General features: G+C 35.4%; 1 pseudogene; it reads left to right on the top strand.

The window, feature by feature from the left end:
• The window catches only part of LOC105239167, a 186038-nt pseudogene that overhangs the window by 20804 nt on the left and 149980 nt on the right, over positions 1-15254 (top strand).

The following is a 15254-nucleotide window of genomic DNA, read 5'->3' as shown; positions in this document are numbered from 1 at the left end:
GGGTGGGGGAATGGGATAGACTGGTGATGTGTAGTAAGGAGGGCACGTATTGCATGGTGCAACTGGGTGTTATACGCAACTAATGAATCATCGAACTTTACATCAGAAACCAGGGATGTACTGTATGGTGAATAACATAATATAATAAAAAAACATTAAAATAAAATTTAAAAAAAGAAATTAAATGGAAAAAGTCAGCAATGCAGAATACAATAAAAGGAATCTATTCTGAAATAAGGAATGTTAAATAACCTGAATGTGACTTAAAATTTTTCCTTATTTACCAAGAAAAAATAATTAAAAAAATACCTTAGACATATTATGGTTACTTTTGCTTTTTTTCAAGAATATGGATTAATCAAGCACTCCAGACATTTAGGTACAAGAATTTAGCTTAGATATGTCTTTGTATTTTTAATGCCTTTCCTTGAACCTTCCATCCCCATATTACAGATGGAGGCAGTGAAATTAGAAAGATTAAATAATTTTCTTAAAGTCCTGTAACATTTGCTCCACAAATTTTATATTGGTAAACTGAAAGGAATGATAACATTAAGTAAGTTAAGAGCATGATTCTTGACAAGAAAATAATACGTGTATTGTATATTAAGTACTCTATGAGTTGAGATTGATTCCCAAAATATATGAAAGAAAATGATCATAAAAAGGAGAAAAAAAGTGGGTTTCTGGGTTCAGCTGAGGTGCCAGCATGCTCTGTGGAAAGCAACTCACTTTGAGGATCAATGGCAAGAAAGCTGAGTTGCTGGAAACTATTCCTGATGAATTCATGGCAGAATGGGTAGAAAGAAATAAAAACTTGGATTGTGAATCAGTATGTTAAAAAGTACACAAAAAGTTATAATAAAAAACAATTGTCCCACGCCCTTCTTCTCCTAACCCCTAATTCACTTACCCAGAACAATACTTTTAAGCACTTTTATTTCAGTTCTTCTGGCACATGCACTTTTTCTTCCCAAATATAGTTATATATACCACTCTTTTAAAATGCTTCTTTTCAAATTCAAACAGGTAGTCAACTATTTTGAAACCATTCACAAATATCTTTTTTTATTCTTTCTTTTTTCTCCTATAGCAGTTCTATTGTCATTGGTAAAAGAAAAAGGAAAGTCAAATGGAATATGGAGAAATATGACATAGAGAGAGTGCTTGCCAGATAAGAAGTGGAGTAAATGAAATCCCTTTGCAGTCAGTGGATCGTGGGAAAGAGAAGAGGGAGAGAAGCAGTAAAAACGCCTATTTGCACACTTTGCCCTGGCTCTCCACCACTGGGGAAAGAGGGCGGAGGACTGTGTGGTTGAGGGAAAGCCAAAGACAGTGAAGTCTGCGGAAATGTATTCTTGCACAAACACAGCAGGGCACACATGGGGGCTCAGTGCGGTTATGAGGAGAAAGGGTGTAATTTATGACTTTATGATATAGAATCAATTCACCAGTTCCTTATGTCTTGTGGGGACGGGGAAGCAGCTGAGATGAAAACCAGCTGGCGTGCTGGGGGCTGCAGGGAGGAGGTTTGAGATGTTTGGATGTGTGAACTAAGCCAAGGGCCAGAGGGAGACTTTGCTGACACCTGGAGGAATGGGCAACTAGAAAGAGCCAAAGTGGGGTTAAGTCAAAAAGGGAAGTTCATCAGGCCTGAGGGAGCCAAGAGAACAAAACACAATTCTTCATTGCAAATGTTAGCAGAGGAAGCCAGTGAGGTACCCGGCACATTCAGGAACAACTCTGAGGGGCCTAGGGGACCTAGGGGAACATAGTACAGGAGCTCACATAACCTTCTCCGACTTAGACTTGATAACAAGTTGGGGTAGGAAGGGAGGAACATATATTAGGGGTAAGAAATTTTGCAGACAAAACATTTACATAGAATAAGCTGAATTATTTTTTAAAAAGTTTAAACTGGAAACAATTGATTTAACAGGAGTTTTGTCAGAAAGATTAGATCAGTTTTAGAAAAAACAACTACGTTATTTTTGTACTGCTGACTGGTAGTGAGTTTATATTTCCATATAAATTATATATTAAATCTTCTATTTATTATTCAGTGTCTTTTCTTTCTCAGTCTGAAAGATGGAACTATTTTCTTTTTTGTTTTTCCCTCCACCTTTCCTTCTTTTTCTAACTCCCAACAGCTGTCTCCTGTACTTTTACATGTATGTGGTCAAAGTGGATAAAAAGTGCAATCTATTTTGTAACCATAAGTTTTACAGCTTTTCTTAAAAGTTGATTCTAAAAGCAGAAAATTTGAGAGTCATCTTCTTGCTTTATTGCCTGGACTGTTTCACGCCCTTAAATGAGGGCCATTGAATTCCTTTTCCAATTTGAATAGTTTCTTTGCATTTGGATTCTGCTTATTTTAGATTCTTTTTCTTTCCTAGAGTCTTAATGTGGTTGCTCTCTAGACTTGCTGAACACTTGAAGAGCTGGGACCTCCCTTTATTTCTTTCCTTGGTTAGCTCTTTTGTTTCCTATTTTATGTTTACACCCTCATTTTTTCTCCAGAGCAAATCCTTAAATAATTACTGGGGTAAGAGGTAAATATTTTAATACTTTGCATGTCTAATATCTTTATTTTACCTTCATATTTAGTAATGATATGAATGGACACAGAATTCTGGACTAAAGTAACTTTTTCTACATCTTTGAAGGCATTGCTTCATTGTGTTCTGCCTGTAATATGTCAGTTGGATAGTGAGATGCTAATGTTCTTCTTATTGCTTTGAACATAATGTGTTTTTCTGTCTTTTCAGATGATATTCTTTTTCAAAAATTGAGATATGATTATTCATATATATCAGTAATTGATATATTAGTTTCAGATGTACAACATAAGATTCAATATTTTTATATGTTGCAAAATTATCATGACATGACAATAAGTCTAGTTAACATCCATCACCATGCATGGTTACAAATTTTTTTCTTGTGATTGGAACTTTTAAGATCTACTCTCTTATCAATTTCAAATATACAACACAGTATTGTCAACTGTAGTCACCCATGACTTATTTATTTTATAACTGGAAGTTTGTACGTTTTTATTCTCTTCACTCATTTCACCCAACCACCCTCCCTACCCTCTCTAAGGATGATTTTATTCTTGACACATATTGCTGTGTCCAATTAGTGTCAGCTTTCACTTGTCCTACTATTGCAAGGTAGTCCCTTTTAATCTGAAGGGTTTTTTTTTCTTCCTCTGGGGAAATTATGCTTATTTTATTTTTTCAACTGATTTTATCTTCTCAATTTGATGTTTTTGGTTTTTGTTTGTTTTATTTTCTGTTGTTGCATCTTTTAGATTTGTCTTCTGGATCTCTTATGTTTTTTCCTCACTTTTTTTATCTCTTAATTTTATTTCCACTTTCTTTGAGCTTTCCTAAACTTTATATTCCTACTAATTTTAAATAGTGACCATCATATATTTAATATGCATCACTCTACTTAACAGCTCCAAACTGAAAACTACCCAAATGCCTGTCACCAGTAGTATTAAAGTCACACAGTAGAATGCAGTGGAATTCAATGGGATGAATGCAACGCTATGGATAATTTTAGGAATACAATGTTGAAGGGCTCCTGGGTGGCTCAGTTGGTTAAGCGTCTGCCTTCAGCTCAGGTCATGATCCCACGGACCTGGGATCAAGCCCCATGGGGGGCTCCCTGCTCAGCAGGGAGCCTGCTTCCCCCCTACCCCCTTGTGCTCTATCTCTTGCTCTCTCTCTCAATTAAAAAAAAAAAAAGCATACAATGCTGTTTAAAGAAACCAGGCACAAAAGAGCACATATAGTATAATTCCAACTATATGAAGCTAAAAGAAACAAAGAAATGAAACTAAACTAACACATGGAACTATATGTTAGAAGTCAGAATATTAGTCACCTTTGGAGGGGAGAATAAGGACTAGAAGGAGCAGAAAGGTCCCTGGTGTCAGCGTGCTCTGTTTCCATATATGGCTGCTAATTACACAAATGGATACAGTTTGTGGAGTTTATCAAGTTGTGTACTTTTCTGTACCTATACTACACTTGAATAAAGAGTTTAAAAGAGCAATAGCAAATTGGTAAAAATATTGGCAATATATTTTACACAGAAATTATTTAATAAAGAGATCTTCAAAATGAAGAAAAAGGTAAATATTCCATTTAATATGTAAAAAGAACAAGAATTTAAAAAGTTGTATGTGAATATGTACAAGTAACTAATAAACATTTAAAAAATGTTAGAAGTCATTGGTAAGTAAACAAATGCAAAGTAAAATGGGTATGGCACATATCTTAAACTGGTAGGAGTAAAATGAGGGAAATGCTCCATGTCAGTAAAGCTTTGGGACCCTGAACACTCTGAAATATTGCACAGGGGATTAATACTGGTAGAGAGTCTCTTGAGGATGAATTGGCCATGATAACAACAACAAAAGGCAGTAAAAGTGGATATTCCGTGGCCTTTTATTAAGCCCTAAGAGTTGATCCTTAAGAATTTGGTTATGGATGTTCATAAATATTCCATTACATCAATTATTTATCAAAGCCTGATTTATCAGAGCTAAAAAATTTACCAACTAAGCTTAACAATAAGAGATGGGCTAATCAATTTGTGTTAAAGTTTTACAGTGGTATCTTGTGCAGCCTTTAAAAATGATGCTGCGGATGAATATTTCATTATACTCAAAGATGTTAAGAATACGTTATCAAGAAAAGAAATTCCCAAGCCACATACATCTGGTTTTTTTTAAGTGTGCTTTTTGTGCACTTTTTCTCCTCTAGAGGGGAATGAAGTGGGACTCATGAAAACATGGAATTCTGTCTCTTACAGATGAACTATAAATACGTTTAATTTTCTTAGTTTATTTTATGGATTTTCACATGTTTCCATAATCAACAAAAAAAGTATTTGTTATTTTTAATTAATTAATTAATTAATTAGCGCATGTGCATGCCCGTGGGGTGGGGAGGGGCAGAGGGAGAGAGATCTTTTTTTTAAGATTTTATTTATTTATTCAACAGAGATAGAGACAGCCAGGAAGAGAGGGAACATAAGCAGGGGGAGTGGGAGAGGAAGAAGCAGGCTCATAGCATAGGAGAGCACTGGGATCACGCCCTGAGCCAAAGGCAGATGCTTAACCTCTGTGCCACCCAGGCACCCCGAGGGAGAGCTCTCTTAAGCAGACTCCCCACTGAGCCCTGAGCCCATTCCGGGGGCTCCATCACAGGACCCTGAGATCACGACCATGAACGGAAACTAAGAGTCAGACAGTTAACCGACTGTGCCACCCGGGAGCCCCAGGATTTGTCATTTTTAAAGATTAAAGATATTCTAAAAATATTAATATTTTGCTTTACAAGATAAATTATTCAGAGTCACAGAACTTTCATTTTTGCCTTTCTGTGACAAGGTATCTTTTTTTTTTTTAGATTTTATTTTTATTTATTTATTTGTCAGAGACAGCCAGCAAGAGAGGGAACACAAGCAGGGGCAGTGGGAGAGGAAGAAGCAGGCTCTTAGCAGAGGAGCCTGATGTGGGGCTCGATCCCAGATTGCCGGGATCACACCCTGAGCCGAAGGCAGATGTTTAATGACTGCGCCACCCAGGCGCCCCTGTGACAAAGTATCTTGATCCTTTTCCTTTATGCAATTTCTAGTGCTACTAAGCACATCATTTTAATTTTCATATGCTAGAGAGTTATTTTTATTCCATTCAAATTTAAGTAATTATGTTTTTAGAGTAAAAAAAAAGTAAAGAAAAAAATCTTTTCTCATGTATAGGGAGTGAGTCAAATTATATAATTCTAGCACAGGAGCAATGAGCAAGCACATTAATATTGGGCGTCTCTGCCATTTAAGCAAGAACCATAATACTCCATTCAGTTTGCGAACTTGGTACGGAGGCCAGATACAACATCAACTAATTATATTCAGGCTACAGAAAAGTGGGACTGAGACTGACCAGGCTTTAGGACTCTGTATCTTTCTCTGGATGATTTAGGATCAAATCAGTGGCATACGTCAGGCCCTAAAGAGAATGACTTTCCTAACTAAAAGCTGAAGACTTAGTAATACAATCTTAGTAACGGTAGAAAGTGTGAGCTTGAAAGTTAAGTTTATAATTGCAAGTCTAATTTTCTTTAGAATTTTTGCAGCACTACATTTCACTTAATTTTCCATTCATATGCAATAAAATTACTGATGTAAAACAGTTGTGCTATTGCATGGATGCTTTTAAGAGTGTTTTTTGCAGGTGCTTAAAACAAGGATAGTCTTTTGTGAGAGGCAAGAGAGAAAGTACAAGAAGTAATATTGATAAAGGCATTTCTTAGGAATGTCTATATATTCCAAAATAGCAGTTAAGCCAATCAACTATATGGAGTTTCCTCTGAGTTGTTTTTCTTTTTAATTATGATAAGTGCAATGATTATATAAATATAGTCTAATTTACCCTAGCTTTCAGATAGTTAAGTTCAACCTACATTTGTCTAGCAGGTATGAGTCTCAGGCCATGCAATGTTTTACTTTTTATATTACTTAATTTTTATGTTCATCTCCTATTTAGCCATCTAGCAAAAATTTAATCTTAGTTCAGGTTCATCTACTCTTTTCCTGGACTTCCATTAAGTTCCAGGAGGTTTACAGAGTGCCCATAGGAAGAGAGGATGTCTGTTAATCAGTGTCCTCTCTATCTTGGTGGCAGCTACTGGTTTATCCTCGTTACCATCTTGTCTTTAGTTCCTGGTCCCTTTAAGTAGCTACTGGGTCATCCTTTGTCCCAAGCACTATGCCTGGCCAGTTGTCTAGCTTACTTCCTTTCCCATCCTATACTGTATTAGGCTTTAGGAAACTATGGATTTGGCCAAGGTTATCATCACTTTGGGGACTATGCTAGGATATACAGAATTGTATTGCTCCTTGTGTATGGGAAACTCTGTCTCCTACATCTCCACATTTTTGTTTGTAGGAATCAACTTGAGACTAATCTATAAGACCCCCATACAAAATTTTGAGCATATTAAAAAATGGCACTCCCTTTGGGCAGATGACCTGTGAGAGCAGACATATACTTTTGTAGATGTGTTCTTGCAGGTGGGTATAGTGCCACCCTAGGCACATGGCTTGGTGTGTTGAATATGAGCTGGATTTCAATCTCTTTACCTCCCAAGTGCCATGACTCAAAATACATTTTTTAAAAATGCCCAGTGGCTACCTCTTCCTGCAATATACAATTGTTTAGAAAACCATTGTTTAATCATCTACCGATATACCCAGAAGTACAATTATCAAACCTATATTTCTCAATTGTGCCTAGAAGGCAGGTGTTATATTGCTGTTAAATGCCTTGCTTGAGCCACAATGCACAGTGTATTTGCCATTACCCAGATATAAATGTATAATACTGTCTTTTAAAGTGAAAGTAGTCTTCCATGACTTTCAGTAGTGAATCATTACTATTTCTCATTATCATCAGTAGGTTTCATAAATACTTACAAATGATCTTTAAATAGTCTTCTAAAATTTGCTTTAATTACCGTGTCTTGCATACTAATACAATATGTCTAGAAAGAAGTTTTCTCTCCTTACTACCATCTCTGAAAGTAAACATTTTGTAGTCCTGATGTGTAAGGTATTATGATAGATAATATCTGCTATATATATATTCGAAATATCAATATGTTATTTCTGAGTGTATAGGGTTTGAGGAATGGAGTTAGGGAAGGAAAATTATATATCATTGAATGTCTATGGTATTTTAGGCCTATTTTATTTTATTTATTTTTTTAAAGATTTTATTTACTTGTGAGAGAGAGAGAGCATGAGCAGGGGTAGGGGCAGAGGGAGAAGCAGACTCCCCACTGAGTGGGAAGCCCTATGCTGGGCTCAGTCCTGGGACTTGATCTCGGGACTCTAGGATCATGATCTGAGCTGAAGGCAGATGCTTAACCCACTGAGCCACCCAGGTGCCCCAGGCATATTTTATTGTATTTAAATTTTCCCATCTGATTCATGTGCTAGATATTATTATTTTTATTCTCATTTTTTGGGTAAGAAAATTTATGCTGAGAGGTCATAAAACCAAAGACAAAAATGTATCTGATTCCAAAGTCAGTGCTGTTTCAGTTCATCAATTGTGATCTTAGTGTATATAATACCAATTTATTAAGAAGCAGGTTCTTGGATCCTTATGCCTAGAAATAGTGATATTGTTAGTCAAAAGGGGACACTAGGATTTGAGTTTTAACAAGCAATCCAGGTGATTTTGATGCAGCCAGTCTGTAGGTCACAGTTTGAACAATTGTATTAAAACATATGTTCTCAGAAAGTGACAATCCTATATGGAACCATCGCTGCATGCAAAATTCCAATAAAGGTAAATTGGGCTTATTCTATAATGCAGTTACAAAGTACTCCTTCGTCATAAAACAAATTTGAATCTGGAAGACATTTAATCTGAGGATTAAAAGTTGGCTTTGGGGGAGCATGGGTGGTGCAGTTAAGCCTCCAACTCTTGATTTTGGCTCAGGTCCTGACCTCAAGGTCATGAGATCGAGCCCTACATGGGGCTCTGTGCTAAGCAGGGAGTCTGCTTGAGATTCTCTCCCTCACCCTCTCCCTCTCACCCCTCTTGTGCATGTGTACTCTCTCTCAAATAAATAAATCTTAAAAAAAAAAAAGTTGGCTTTGATGTATCAGAAGGATGTGATCCTGAAAGGGTTATGAACATATTTACAGGGACAGTAGCAGGTAAATGAAGTTCAGCATGGCTAGGGATTATGGTGCAGGGTAAGAGGCATAGCAGATGATAACTTTTGCAGTTAGAATGTGTTTAGGTCACATACCCAAAATTGATCTGTGAAAAACTTATCCTTTTTTTTTGTAATGTGAATCATCTCCCCCCCCAAGGATAGTAGTGATGTAGATTAGATCTATGTTTTAGATGATAAAAAATAAAAGGCATTAGGAAGGCTCAGTGGGGTAGAAGTTATAATCCACTTTAGAAAAAGCTCTGGTTTTAGATCAATAGATGTATAAAAGTATCTGGAGAGAATAAAAAGTGAGTGAAATGAAGGGGTCGAATCTCAGAATGTTTTGTGCTAAAATTGGCTTGATGTGTTGATTGGTTATATTAGCTGAAAAAAAAAAAAGACTTAAATATTTCTTTAACAGTAAATTAGGGTGACTGGAAGTGTGGCAGTGCCATGAGCCCTGAATGGAAACATAAAAAACAGATTTGAGTGGGACATATGAGTTCAAGTTTTGATTTAAAGTAGTTGAGGTTCTAACAGGGTATCGCTGTGGAGCTAGCATTTATATAGCCACTTGGAAAAATAGATTTGGAACACAGTAGAAGGCCAAGGCTGATATATACACTTGGGAGTATTCTGCATGATGAGTTCATAAAACCAGGAGCACAGTTGACACTAAACTTGGTATATCAGCTAAGAAGATTTTTGTGTCCTGAATTTGAGGCAATGTACTTCCAAGAGGTAACCAAAAAAAAAAATTTAACCATTAAAAAATATAAAACAGAGTCCCTTAGAGAGGCATAAGAAAAGTTCAAAAAAATACAGTGTCATAAAGTTATAAGGGAAAGAGAGGCAATACAGAGGGGATAATAGTTCTGAATAGTGCAGTATGGTCAGGATTTATGGAAAAGAGAACCAGTCATCTGATTTGGAAATTATGAAATCATTAGGCAGCTTTGATAAAGAAGAATTTTAGCACATAGTGGACAAGAAATCCTGGTGTCAGCGTGTTGAGTTGAGGTTAAATAAGTGTAGCCTGCAAACCTAGATCACATCTTCAAGAATAGCATGGCTGTGAGGTAAATAGAGATAGGGATAACAAGTAACATGAGCAAAACACAGGTTAAGGAGAGAAGGTGATTTTTTTGTTTTAAGAACTGGGGAAATTTAGTATGTTTATAAACTGAGATGAAAATAGTCAAGAGACAGGGTGGATTGAAAGGGTAGGAAAGGAAGGAGATGATTGGACAAAGAAAAGATAATGAAATTGAGACCTTAAAGGAAAGGAAAAGGATGGACCTCCTTGAAAAATAATCAGCTATGGAATATTCTCTGTCAGGTCTTAGAATACCTCTTTTAATTTTCAGAACATCTATAAGTTATATATATGTTACACATATGGAAATTGATGTGATAAAGAATTAGTTTAAGGTTACCCAGTAAGAAAATGTCAAGTCCTTTCTTTTTTTCTTTCTGTTTTTTATCATCTGTTTTCTTTGTGCTGGAAAGTAAATAATAAAAAATCAGGAATTAGGGGGCGCCTGGGTGGTGCAGTCGTTAAGCGTCTGCCTTCGGCTCAAGGCGTCCCAGCGTTCTGGGATCGAGCCCCACATCAGGCTCCTCCGCTAAGAGCCTGCTTCTTCCTCTCCCACTCCCCCTGCTTGTGTTCCCTCTCTCGCTGGCTGTCTCTGTCAAATAAATAAAATAAAAAATCATTAAAAAAAATCAGGAATTAAAGAACATTAGGAAAAGAGGAAAAGAAATTTGAAGGAATTTACTTGGGTATTTTTAACATTTTAAATAAACAGCGAGATGAAATCATTTGCTCATAGATTTGACTGCATCTAGAGATAGGCAAAGGTCAAAAGTACTGGGGAGTGGGGTTATTGAAGAGAGTTAATTTAAGTTAAATAAAATAATGATTTGTGATTAAATTTCATTATTCAGTTGTAGTTAGACTCTGCCTTGTAGTGAGGTCAACTGGCACAATAATGTGAATTTTGCTGTTTAGTCATTTCAAATAGATACGGAGAAACAGCAATATTAACACAGAATTAGAAACTGCTAAGGTATGTAAAACAATAGGTCGATTCTTGACTGTTTATGAGAGAGCATGGCTTACTGATTGACCATGGTCAGGCTTGGTAAGGAATTGAGTGAGGCTGGAAGGTGGGGTAACAGGATGGGATGAAGAGTTTGAGTTGTGCAGGGAAATTCAGACTTTGAAGGATGCACATATTGGAAGATTTCAAACTGCTGCTGTTACCAGATCTTGGAGGTGAATCAATGGGGGTGATAATGTGCTCCAAGTTTGCTAGTTGTATGGGGAGCTGAAAGGGAGATGATGGTTGTTAGGGTCAAGATGTTTTGAAACTTAGGGTCTCTGATGTTGGAAAGGTTATGATTGTGAACAGTCATGTAAATTATAATAGTCTCCCCTTATCGATGGTTTTGTTTAGGTGGTTTCAGTTACCCGCTGTTACCATGGTCTGGAAGCAGATTATCCTCCTTCTGACACGTTGCCAAAAGGTGAATAGTAGCCTAACGCCGTATTGCAATGCCTACATAATTCATCTCACTTCATCTTATGATGTATGCATTTTATTGTCTCATGTCATCGCACGTAGAAGAGCGAACAGAGTACAGTGTAATATTTCGGGAGGGACTATATTCACATCATTTTCCTTGCAGTATACTGTTACAGTTGTTCTATTTTATTAATAGTTACTGTTGTTAATCTCTCACTGTGCCTAATTTATAAATTAAACTTTATCATAGGTATGAATTTATAGAAAAAATAGTATATATAGGGGTAGTACCATCCACTGTTTCAGGCATCCTTTGGGGTCTTCGAAAGTATCCCCCACAGATAAGGTGGGACTATTGTATAGTCCACGGAAAAGTGGAGAATAATTATGTAATCCAGTTGCTAAAATTGAGGATTATGGAGTAGTTTCTGCAAATCATTTAAGGGATGAATGGAGAAAGTATTGTAAATATATCAAGTGAATTATCGAATAGAGGAAATGGGAAGCAAACGGAATAAAGAGGATGTCAGTTTAACTTCTTGTTCTTATGAGAAGACAGTTTGCATGGGATATTACACAATTTATGCAAGTAATTTAATTTATCCTTAAAATAATTTTGAAGGTGACAATTTCTATTTAAATAGAGAATGACTATTAATTTATTTGCAGAGTTATTTAATCAAGGCTAGGTCTTAACATATGATATCATGGAGAAATTAGATTATTATTGAGGCATTTAAGTTATTTCCATTAATATAGATTGTTGCAACAATGACCAAGTAGAAATTTTGTGGTCTTCAACTTGTGATATGGGTCAATTAAATAGAAGTGGTGAAATTAAATAGACAGTAATGATCAAGAGACGTGAACCAGATACTGCCTATGTTACCTTGCAAGTTTGGATCCTACTGAGTAACCTAAATTATCTAAGAGTCTTGGTACTGAATATGTACAGAGAAAAAATGTACTAAAGAACTAAATATTTGCTGCTAAAGAAAAGGCAAGCAGATCCCAGTTTATTTGGAGTTCAAATCACTTCACACACGTCTTCAAGATTTCTCATTACAGTACTCTAAACAATGTTTTTCCCTGAAGAAATAATATTTAAAGTCTACAGTTATTTCGAGTTCAAATATTTGTCAGTTGCAAAGATCTCTGTGGTATCATTTTTTTAAGGAGAAAATTTTACTTTCAATCTGTATTAACAGGCTCCATTAAAGATGACACACAAGAAGTTTCAGAGAGAACTTTCTAACATTTACATCATGTGTTTGCAATAAAAGTAATTATAAAGTTTAGGTACTGTATTCTCTTTGCCAAAATGAAGTCTCTCTGGAGAGTTAAATGGATACCTCAGCATGTAAGCCTCTTGTTTGATCTGGGTAGCTTACTTTGATAATGATACAAAATGATTATAGTAACAAAAATCATACCTTAGTTAAAGGTGTATTTGCCATTACAAAGCAGTATTTGGATTTGTAGTTGAGTCATAACAAATATATGGCTGAATGAAAATTGAGGCACATCAGGCTTCAATCTGGAGGAATGGAGGGGAGAAAATTTCACTTGTTCATGGTTATTCTAGAAAGCATAATACCATAATATATGTTATTGAATTAACAATTTGCTTTGGATTAAATATTCCACAATGTAATACACTCTCTTTTCTTTTTTTGAAATAACTTCAGACTTACAGATGAGTTATGAAAATATTAGAGTTTATATATACCCTTACATTATAGCTTCCTCTAATGTTAAAAATTTACATAATCATAGAACAATTATTATTAATGTTGGTACAATATTATTAACTATGCTACATAACATATTCAAATTTCAACATTTTTTTCTCCTAATATCCTTTTTCTGTATCGGAATCCAATCTAAAATTCCACACTGCATTTACTTGTTACGTTTCCATACTCTCCAGTCTGTGACAGCTCCTCAGTTTTTTCTTGTGTTTCATACCTTGACATTTTTGGTGAGTATGGGAGTTATTTTGTAGGATGTCTCTCAGTTTGACTTTGTCTGATACTTTCTCATTAGATTGAGGCTATCCAATTTTGGCAAGAATACCCCAAGAGTAATGTTATTTCCATTTGTCCCTTTGCATCTTATTAAAAGCATATTGTGGTGATGTATTTACTGTCAGTGTTAACCTAGATTATTTGGTTAAGGAGGTAGCTGCTGGTTTTCTCCAGTGTTACTATTTTTTTCCTTGTAATTGATAACTATCTTAAGGGAGATACTCTGAGACTATGCAAATAATCTTGTTTTTCCTCAAACTTTGTCCACTAATTTTAACATTTATTCTTGTTGCAACGATTACTGTAATGTTGGTAATTGACCATCTGAGAATAAAGAGGCACAATAATCCTAGTAATGGTATATTTAAATGAGAAATGCAAACTCAAATCATTCAACTGTTTGTTTTTTATAGAGTTACCTTAGCTGATCTCTACAGATTACTAATCTCAATTATACATCCTGAAAGATGTATGGAATATGAGATAATGAAACAGAAAATTTAATTCTATCCTTACATTTCTGTATGATTGAAACTTCACTTCCATTCTGAAATCCTTGGGTGAAGCAGAAACAACCTGGTATTTTGGTACCTGTGCAATGAAATGTTCAGGCTTCTCAGAATTCAGGTGAATATTGCAGACTGAAGTCAACATTCCTGTATATCCCTAAAGTAAAGGTAATTTTGGAACGCTTTTGACCCTGAAGATTACCCAATTACCCAGGTCCAGAAATTGCCAATTGAAGTTTAATTTTCTTTTAAAACTTTCTGTTTTAGTCTTACTATTATTATTCATTAGTTTTTCCTTCTGTGACATTTCCCAATCAGTTTGGTCGTTTGATTAATCTTGTAGACTGTAGGCTTCTGAATATTTGCAACGTAATAGCACTAACCTTTCTTCTCCTTTCCTCTTTTTACTTTATCTTGTTCTTATTGGCATGGAATCCCAAAGAAACAGTGTGGAGAATGATAGTTACTTTAAAAGCCCTAAAGAATTTCAGTTTTCTAAAAAAAAAAAAAAAAAAAAAAAAAATTCCAATTTTCTATAACAAATCTAACTTATATTTACATAGAGTTCATTCTAAGGAAAATATTTTTTAATTTTTAAATTTAAAGTCCAGTACCAATATACAATGTTATATTAGTTTTGGGTGTACAATATAGTGATTCAGCAACTCCATACATCACCCAGTGCTCACCATGAAAAGTGTACTTCTTAATTCCCATTACCTATCTCACCCATATCCCCCCTTTCCTCCCCTCTGCTAACCATCTGTTTGTTCTCTCTAATTAAGGAGTCTGTTTCTTGGCTTGTCTCTCTCTCTCTCTCTTTTTTTCCCTTTGCTTGTCTGCTTTTTTTTCTCTCTTAAATTCCACATATGAGTAAAACCATATAGTACTTGTCTTTCTCTGATTGACTTATTTCACTTAACATTATACCCTCTAGCTCCATCCATGTCTTTGCAAACGGCAAGCTTCCATTCTTTTTCATGGTTGAATAATATTCCATCATATACCAACTGTTTCTTTTTCCACTCATCTATTTATGAACACTTGGACTGCTTCCATAATTTGGCATTGTAAATATATATAATAAATATATAAACATCAAAGTGCATGTATCCTTTTGAATTAGCATTTTTTGTATTCTTTAGGTCAATACCTAATAGTGCAATTGCTGGATCATAGGGTTCTATTTTTAACTTTCTGAGGACCGTCCATACTGTTTTCCACAGTGGCTATACCACTTTGTATTCCCACCAGTAGTGTTAAAGGATTTCTTTTACTTCACATCCTTGCCAACACTTGTTTCTTATGTTTTTTATTTTAGCCATTTTGACAGGTGTGAAGTGATACCTTACTGTAGCTTTGATTTGCATTTCCTTGATGATGAGTGAAGTTGGGCATCTTTTCATGTGTTTGTTGACCATCTGAATGTCTTCTTTGAAG

The sequence above is a fragment of the Ailuropoda melanoleuca genome, chromosome 11 (assembly GCF_002007445.2).
Source record: "Ailuropoda melanoleuca isolate Jingjing chromosome 11, ASM200744v2, whole genome shotgun sequence".
In the NCBI taxonomy this organism is placed as follows: domain Eukaryota; kingdom Metazoa; phylum Chordata; class Mammalia; order Carnivora; family Ursidae; genus Ailuropoda; species Ailuropoda melanoleuca.
The sequence above is the reverse complement of the archived record's forward strand: the minus strand, read 5'-3'. Positions and strand labels throughout refer to the sequence as shown.